Raw genomic sequence first — 10426 nt, forward strand, 5'->3', positions numbered from 1 at the left:
CAATTTTTTTGACTCAGGGCACAGGCAAAGAATGACTGATTCTAGAGGATGGACAGAAGAAAAATATCTATCTTTTGAGGAGAAATAGAAAGTCTTTCCAACTATAAGATAGATTGCTGTCCTTAGAGAAAAATGCTTGGAGAAACATTGATGCTTGGAGAAAGCTGAAAAAAAAAAAATCCTCTACCTCTAGAGGAAGGGAAGAACATCATCACTGGCTTAGGATCCTATACCAATGCTAAGCAGAGGTCTGCTACCACTAGGGGAAGGACAGGAAACTCTCTCTCTTCCACAATTAACCAAACAGAGACTTCCTGCCATGGACAGGATGGGCAGGAATACAGAGAAAGTCCAGGACCTGAGACCCAAGTGCACTAAGAGTGAGATTACGATGGCAACTAGACTAGGACAACAGAGGTCCCCCCTGCACCACCATGAACCTGTACTGAGTAACAAGCTAGAGTTATACTTCTGGGAGAGGAGAAGGAGCTTGAGAAGAGCCCTTTTAGTGATTCAGACATGTAGAGGTGGTTAAAACTGAAGGAGCAGTAAAGAAGAAATACTGATAAAAATCCTATGTCATCCCCACGCCCACTCTGACCACAAGACAACAGCAGACCACTGTCAGAGAACTTTGAAGGCTGTGTTGCACTAGAGGTAATGATAGCGACAACAAAACCCAGCGATACTCAACTCCAGACTAGAACAGGTCAGTGTTCCATGCCAACAGCCTGACATATAAATAGGCATGCTCATTTTCAACCATGGATACAGTTTACCTCAATCTCGAATACATCATGTTCAGCATTTAATAAAAAATTGTGAGATGTGAAACAGAGCAAGGAAAAACAACCCAGTATCAAGAGCTCAGTCAATATAACTAGATGCAGAGATTAATCAGATGGTGAGATTATTAGTGAGGAAATTTTAAATAACTATGATTAATATGCCAAATGCTTCAGCAGAAAAGGTGGAAGATGTGAATAAACATATGGGAAATTGGGAAATTATAGCAGAGAAATGAGAAGGAATCAAATGGAAATGTTGTAAATACATACACGCAGTATCAGAGATGAAAATTTCTTTTTATGAGTTCATCATAGAGTTACCTCAATAAAAGCACCAGTTACCTCAAAAGTAAGTCAGTATACATTATTTTTTAAATCTTCAAACTAAAAAATAAAGAGAAAAAGACTACAAAACAAAAGAGACCATCCAGGAGCTCTTGGATACTATTTAATTATCTAATACACATGTAACTGAAATCCTAGGAGAAAAAAAAGAGGGCAGAAAAAGTATTTGAAGAGACAATAACAAAGAATTTTCCAAAAATAATGAAAGATATAAAAACCATAGACCCAAGAAGCTCATAGAAACTCAAGCAGAACGAATACCAAAGAGAGAAACAAATAGTAAAGCTCTGAACACCAAAGATAAATACAAAATCTGCAAAACAGACAGAAGGAAAAAAAACGTATTACATACAAAGGAACAAAGATAAGAAAAACAGCATAAATTATGTAATTCTGAAGACAATGGAGTTCCATTTTTACAGTAATGAAAAAAAGTCAAGCCCAGAATTCTATATCAAAAAATAATATCCTTCAAAAATGAAGACAAAATATAAAACCTTTTCAGACAAGCAAAATCTTAGACAATTCTTTGCCAGAATATCTGAGCTACACAAAATGTTAAAGAAAATTCTTTGGGAAGAAAGAGTATGATATGAGAAAGAAATGTGAAAGAGTGTTGGAAATAGTAAAATCAAAGGAAACATAAAACAAAAGTTTTCTCATTTTTAATCACTAAAATAGATACTTGTCTAGGGCTGGAAAGTTAGTTCAGGTGGTTAGAGTGTGGTGCTGATAGCACTAAGGTCCAGGGTTTGAACCCCGCTGTACTGGCCAGCCACAAAAAAAAAAAAAAAAAAGAAAAAGAAAAAAAGAAATGCTTGTCTGAAGTTTCATTTGACTATGCCAAGTTTTGAATTTCTACTAGATATTCAAATGAAGGAATCAAGAAGTTAGTTGGATAAACTAGTCTGTGGTTCAGTGCTTAAACTGAGAGTGGAGACACTTAAATATTGTTCTCATATAGATGACATTTAAAGGCACAAGACTAGATAAGATGACCTAAAGGGAGACTATAATTTGAGGAAATAAGAGTCCAAGCACTGAGTCTTTGAAAAGTTTAACATTTGGAGGCTTGGAAGAGAAAGATAACCCAGAAAAGACAATTGAAAGAGGTAGCCTATAAGGGACAAAGAACACTTGAAAGTGTTTTGTTTCAGAAGCCAAGTGAAAACAGAATTTCAAGATAGTGGGATTGGTTTACCATTTGAAAAGCTGCTGAGAATTAGTGAGAAAGGATGGTAACTTGACCATTAAATTTGGCAGGTAGGGTGAAGGTGACTTATGATGTGGACAAGTACAATTTAATTTCGATGTGGTAGAAATAGCAGATTGGAGTGTGGACCAGAGAAAACAAAGGTAGGGAAATGAAACTCGCACATGAATTCTTGTTTCTAAAGTCAAACAAAACAAACACAGGACCAGCACATAGGTATATAATTTAATATATCATAAATAAGGGCTACCTACTTAACTCCGACACTAAATACAGAGTAATTGCATGGCCAATTGCAGGAATGCAAAGTAGAATACTACTATTCAGTACAATGATAAGAGAAGCAAATAATATAATTATGTTTATAAATGCTCCAGAAGGAAAGAGTACAGGATATTATTTAAAAGCAGGATTCTGAAACTCAGTAACCATTTTCAGACATAGTACTTGAAAAGTGGTGGGGTTTTTTGTTTTGTTTTGTTTTTTCAACTCTTTAAAATACAATATCCTAATCTGTACAACCAGGATTGTACCTGATTTACAGAGTTGTGAGGATCCAATGTGATCATGCATGTGAAGTGTTTAGTATACAGTTCATACTAAGTATTGAATAATCATTTTAATTTTTAATTATAATGTGATGAGTGAATTCTCATATAACCTGATTTTTTAAAAAAGCCCTGCTTTTCTTTAACATAATAAAAAATGTCTTAAATTAGAGAAAACAGCAAAATTTTTAGGTGAAAAAATTTTCACCATATGTATTTAACACTATCTGGACAGTTCATGCTAAGTAACATAGCAAAAAAACCCACACAAATAATTTCTATCAGAAAAGGAAAGAATAGCATCACATATCCGCAGATAACATGACTGCCTGTTTAGAAATCTAAAAAGAATAATGCACTACTTAAACCAGAATAACTTACTAATATTTCAAATGAAAAATAAATGTGTGACAACTAGTAGTCTTGCTATTTATCAGCAACACTCTGTAAGCTATATGAGGAAAACAATATCTCATTGATAATTCAAATTTTAAAATATGGAATATCCAAGAATGTATAGCCATTTATTACCTACTCATGCATTATTTAAATGTACAAAAATATAATATTCTGATGACTATCTTTTTAAAAACATAAAATAAAATCTTAATTTTATACATATGATGTTCCCAGATGGGAGAAAGCAATAAACATAGAAATCTCCAACAAAGTTATACATAAATTTTCAAACATTAGGAAAAAAAAATCCCTCTGGAGTAATTTTAATTATTTTCTCTTAAGAAATTCCATATTTCTTTGAGAAAAATAGGTCAGAAGGAGGAGATTTAATAATCCCCCAGACAGTTAAACATACTTTAAATCCACAACTGTTAAAACTGTGTTTCTACTGGTGCAGTAGTTTGTACGGATCAATTTATATATGAATTTAAATATTAAATATTATAATATCAAGCACACACACATATTCTACTTAAGATATATTGCTAAATAAAATATTCTTTCTTTTAAAAAATAGCATTTAATTCTACACTCAGACTTTTGCCTTATTATTAATTTGAATCTGTCAAATTTATATTTAATTCCTATAATGCCTACAAGTTTCAAGAAATTTAGGGAACAGGCTGGTGATAAAAGAAAATCTTATTTTTAGCTCCCACCAATAAGTGAGAACATGTTCACACACACACATACACACATACACACACAAACCGGGGGGGGGGGGGGAAGAAGATATAACAACCAGAATTATTTGAAGTTGATACAACAAACAAACAGAAAGGACATGGTTGGGGGGGAGGGGGGGAGGGAGAAGGGAGGGAGGTTTTGGTGATGGGGAGCATTAATCAGCTACAATGTATATCGACAAAATAAAATTTAAAAAAAAATAAATAAATAAATTTTTAAAAATAAATAAATAAATAAATAAATAATAATAAAAAAAAAAAAAGAAAGAAAAAAAAAAAAAAAAAAAAGAAAATCTTATTATAAAAGAGTTTTATGCCATAATTTTTACTCCCCAGAATATTTATAGTTTTTTGACTATATAAAACTGAGGTCAAAACACAAAGGCAAACAACTGACAGGAGATAATATTTGCACATGGTTTATGAGTTAATATCAACACATTTTAAAAATCTTACTGAAAAGTAGGAGGGAAATATACCAGTGAGAATTTTTAAATGTGTCTAAGTGAGCAATTCAGAGATGAATAGATATCAGTAGTCAACATATGCATTTAAAATGTTCATTCTTGCTAGAAAGCTAAATGGATACAAATTAAAATAGTAACACATTTTAAACTGTCAAATGGGATTTTTTAAAATAAAAGAGCCTCTATAAATAAGAATTTTTAGACATTTTGTTAAAATTGTAAACAAATACAATATTTAGAAGGACAACTTGGCAGTACATAATAACAATAATAATAATAATATAACAGTTTTGAGGTAGGTACTATTACAGCTGTGCACAAGTGAGAGAAAAGGCACACAGAGAGATTGTGACATAGCCAAGTGACTTAGCCAGTAAGGGGCAGAACTAGGATCCTAACTAAGGCAGCCTGGCTTCATAGTCCAATTTCAAAATTACTATTGTATTGCTCTGTTAAGAGGTTTTAAAATGGATATATGTCAGGGGACATGCAAACTTACATTAGAGGTAGACACTAAGGAAATAATCATGAATGTCCATAAAGAATTCATTACCAAGGCACCCAAGCAACATTTTTGCAATAGTAGAATATCAAAAATGTCAAAAAAAAAAAAAAAGTATATGAACAGACTAAGTCAAATAAAACCAAATCATGAAATTATTAAAATAATGTTATACAAAAATATAAAATGATATAAACATGTACAATATAAATTGTCTGGTAAAAACAATAAGTTAAAAAACAGTCTACAGTATAACATTGCTAAAAAAATAAATCTGGGATCATAAATACCAAATAATGGCAGTTATTGCCTTTCTCTAAAGATAATTTTGTTTACTTTGTACCTATATTTACAATATTTCTATAATATCATAATAAAAATGAATAAATATTTAAGATAGAAGAAAATGTGTATGAATATATTTAATATCTTCTATATACATAGGATTATTGTTTCTAAGAAAAAATTGAAAGATTTCAAAACGATGTTTTTATATTTGACTATATATTATTTAAAATATCTAAATGCTAAAATTGTTGTTAAGAAAATTAAAGACAAGTAAAAATGTGAAAAATAAATCATTTTTATAATCACCCCAAATATATTAAAAGTGTTTATTAATTGATAAAAAAGGGGAAAAGACTAAACGAGAAAAAATAAGCAAACCATCTGACAAGAGATTAGTTAAAAAACACTTTTAAGCTTCAGACTGACTAGTAATCAGTTATTCATGCCAAGCAGATTTGAGGTATCTGCTACTTGTGGCTTGAAAGTACGCTAATTGATAAACCTGGACAGTATGTAGTGTGATTGTGTGTGTCTGTGTGAAGGCAAGAACAGAGTGGGAAGGCCTGATAGCTCTTTCTCCAGAACTTCTCAAAATTTCAGGATTTCTCCAAAATCCTGAATATCTACACTTCTCTCTATTTCCGATGTGAGCAGTTTAGTCAAGTCTTTGTTATCCCTTATCTAGACTAATGCAATGGCTTCTAACTGGTCCCTATGATTCTGCCCTTACTCCTCGGTCTGCAAATTCTCTTCTCTCCTCAAAAGCCAGCGTGAATTTTAAAAGTTTAAATCAGACCACGTTACTCTCCTTCTCAGAACTACATAGAAATTTTATATTGCACCTTCAAATAAAATGCAAACAGACAGGTTTCCTTTGTAGAACACATTCATAAATGAGAAATTGTTTGGGAGGGAAATGAATTATTTATTTGTTGTAAATAGCAATCAACTACTATGTCTGTATTTAACATAAGTATTATGTAGGCTAGGACTTATTCGTGTTGTTCATTGCTATATACTGAACACCAAAAAAAAGTGCTGAAACATAAAGATTCATAGAATGTATGATTGAATTAGTGAAATCATAATGAATGGAGAGAAAAAGTTAAGTCATTAAGGTAAAATTTAAAAGAAGGGGAAATGAGAGCACATCCTCATTTTACTTCACAGGAAATCTACCTGGGTACCTCAACAAGTTAGTGGAAAAATAGAATTAAAAGATAATACGAATCCTTCCAGAAGTTTTTTGAAGACCCCTTGTACATGTCATCTACCTAAGGACCATTCCAATGTGCCATGATTCTCAAAGTAGAATCAAGCATAGGTTTTGATTTAGCTTTAGTAATCAGGGGTCTAGATTGATCTCACTTAATTTCAACCATGACTTTTCTTGTTTATGAGTTAAATGCCAGGGAAAGATCAATATCAAGTTAACATAGCTTATATGAGTCATATGGAAATTCTTCACAAGTAATAGAGATTGCAACACTGATCATTCAAGGAATAGCTTGTCTATGAATTATACTCAGACTTTATTAAGCAATAATTAAGCATATATTTTAGATTGACTGTCTCAGAAGCTGTTTCTCCTCCAATTTGTACAGAATAAAATTTCTATTAAAAATGAGATGGTCTCCAAGAGATATTAAACACTCTTGTTCATAGCAGCACTATTCATAACCAAAAGGTAAAAACAATCCAAGTGTCCATTGATGGATGAATGAATGAGCAGAATATGGTATATCCATACAGTGGGATATTACTGAGCCTTAAAAAAAGAGGGAAATTCTGACACATGCTACAGCATGAATGAATCTTGAAGACATTGTGCTAAATGAAATGAGCCAGTCACAAAAAGACAAATAAGGTATGATTCCAATCACATGTGATACTTAGAGTAGTCAAATTCATAGAAACAGAAAGTAGAATGGTGGTTGCCAGGGGCTGGGGGAGGGGGAATCAGAAGAAGTCATTCTTTAAGTGTACAGAGTTTCAGTTCTGCAAGATGAAACATGTTCTAGAGATTGGCTGCACAACAATGTGAATGTGCTCAAATGTACAAGTGAACTGTACACTTAAAAATTAATCATTTTGGTGGTAAATTTTATGCTATATATATTTTACAAAATAAAAATTTAAAAAATGAAATTCTTCCAAAATAGATGATAAAGATAAACAAAGTATTGAGAACCAAAGTTCACTCTCTAGAGAGATCCTTGAACAATTCTCAAAGTATGAACATGTTCAAGACTTTTTATACCTTGAACTACAATGAGGGATTGATATCCAGATCTCAAAAAGTAGTGTGGAACCTTTAACATTCATTCAGAAGTTAATTAAGTCAATTCATAAAGCTTGGAAAACTCAGTCTTTCAGGAGCACTTTGCCACTTTTATATATTATGTCAAAGACACACACATGATGTGTTCTTCTGACCGAACTTAGATCCTCCACATAAATTTATTATAATTTGAGCTTTTATTTTGAGTCAATAAAAACATATAAAAGTATTAAACTTACAAAATATGGTGAGGGGCTTCCTTTGAATTTTGGTATATGTCACCTAATTTATTTTGGCTGGCTTTTGCTATTACCTTTGACTTGGTGTTTTTGTTACATGACAGTCTTTGTCAAACTCAGGGATGGTAGGTCAAACTAAACATTTTTGTATCTTGTATTTAATTAAACAAACTGTGGATAGAAACACTTTTAAAGTATCACACATTTTGTATTAGGAAGGAATATTGCATAGATTGAAATTAGTGTAGTCAGGATTCAAATACACCTCCAGGCCATGGGAGAAATTCTTATGCCCAAATGAAATGACAACTCACTAATAACTTGTTTACTGAAAAAAAAAAAAAAAAAAAAAAGAGGCTCCATTTACCACATGCTGCTCTTTCTCAAGATACCTTAAAAATGTTCTTTAATTTGAAAATTTAAATCAAATGTGGGTTTGATCATTTAAGATGTCAATGTAGTCTGGAAGATTTTGCAATTATGGCCATATTTAAGAAAGGACAAAACCCACCTCACAAGTTCACCTCATGGCTGACACCCTTTTGATTATTCTCTGATGTATCTGTTTAGTCAATGAGTTATCTGGACATATATTAACGCAAGGCTTTACTTTAATAAAAAAGCTATTTTTCCTCTCTTTTTATAAATACTTTTTCTTTCCTTCTAGCAAAATACCAAGGTTACACTAAAAATAATCCTGTCCACCAGTTTTAGATTAAGACCATCACAAACAACATTGTGGAGAATTACTGTAAATGTGTGTATAATGATTTCTCCAAGTGTACCAGTAAATTACCATGGACAGAATTTGAAGTATTAGAGTTAAATTAAAAAAAATAAGTTGCTCTTAAATGCAAAAACAACAGTATCTACTCCCCAAAAGAAAAAAAGGACACAGCAGATTAAGGAAATCATCTAATGATTTACAACTAATTTCCAAATAGTAAAGGTTTGAGTGAACAGATTATTCTATCTCCCTGCCCCAGTTCCCAAAGCATGTACAGATCCAGCCAGAATAGTCTTAAAAGTTCATGTACTTCTTGAGTCGTGGCATTTCACAAGTGAGAATACACAATGAGAATGCTTCCGGCCCCAGTGGCATAGGATGTTTAACAGGGCTTAATCACATCCATAAAAGATTCTCTTAAAACAAAATGTATTGCTTATGGATGACGTCTATTGCTGTCTGATGTTTCTTTCAGGTGGTGACTTCGTAGATAAAATGACTAATGCACGATACCCAAAATAAATTATATCTCCTCCAGCCCCATTTCCCACAAGCTCCTTCCCACACACACTGTTTTAAGTGAATGGAAATAAATCCAAAACAATCTAGGCTGCCAAATTCCATTGTGTTTGTAGTAGTCATTTTCAGCCTAAGATGACATCCCAACCTCCTCCTCCAGGCCCTCACGAATGCCCCTGTCCTTTTCATTACAGAAAGCATTTTTCTTGGTCATCAGCCCCCAAAGACTCAGAAGCACGTTTAAGTGGTCCTTTTATTACCAATATTTTCTAGCTAGAGATTATTGAGGAGAGATTATTGAAAGATAACACTACAACAAAAGATATTTGCATATACTTGAGTCTTCTGTGAGCAGAAAGATTAAACAACTAATATAATGTATAACGTAGAGCTGAGAAAAACCTAAGAAACTGTCTAATTCACCCACCCTGTGTTAAAGACCAGCAAAGAGGTGTAGCCAGGCCACTAACTTGTCATGCTTAAATTCTAGCTCAGCTAACTGTTACTCTAACACCATTTCCATTTCTGCCAATCTACAAAGTTGTGGAACTACCACAGAATCAAGATGGGAGAAGGTGCCCAAAGCCATTTGGTTATTTAGGCCTCGAGTTGAATACTTTAGTCAGGAAGAATCAAGTACTGAGTAAATTGAGATTTTTCAGGAACTGGGTAAGCAAACACAGAAAGAAAATGAAAAACTTGAATTTTGTTTTTCTCATGCCACTTTTATTTCCTTTCCAGGAGATACTAATGAAAAATGGAGTGTTAAAAAAAGGATGAAGGAGTAAAAGGACAATTAAAGATCCAAATGACTTAAGAAAATTTGATAATTCTTAGAGTGTATCAAGGACAGTGTAGTTAACTTTGGTAAACGATGGGTTTCTCAGCCACTTTGTAGTATGAAATCAATTTTCTATTGAATTGGATTGAGTGAAAAAGGAAAGGCTAAATAAAATCAGACTAAGATCTCTGGTGCACCTATGTCAAGGGGCCTTTTCTCAGATGGAGATAAATCTATCTCTGTGAATCTTATATTGTAGGTTTTCCTCTTTGCTTGAATAGTTAGGAAACTCAGAGACAAACTTATGACTTCTTTCTAGCTACAATAGAGTACCTACAGCTTGTACTTAACCCTTACACAAACTTATTTTTCTCTTTTCACTTTCCCTTATATGCAACTTACTTCAAATCCTTTTTGGAATGAGGTATAGTATATATCAATCATACAATCCATAAGCCATACATTTTGCCATTTTCCTTGAATAAAGACAAAATGTTTCTGAAAAGAAACACTAAGGGGAAAATGTATTCTATGCAGTGGTGAGAATGCCATTCTTGAAGCTTAACTAAGCAACACTGTTCTC

The sequence above is a fragment of the Cynocephalus volans genome, chromosome 2 (genome assembly GCF_027409185.1).
Source record: "Cynocephalus volans isolate mCynVol1 chromosome 2, mCynVol1.pri, whole genome shotgun sequence".
Lineage (NCBI taxonomy): Eukaryota > Metazoa > Chordata > Mammalia > Dermoptera > Cynocephalidae > Cynocephalus > Cynocephalus volans.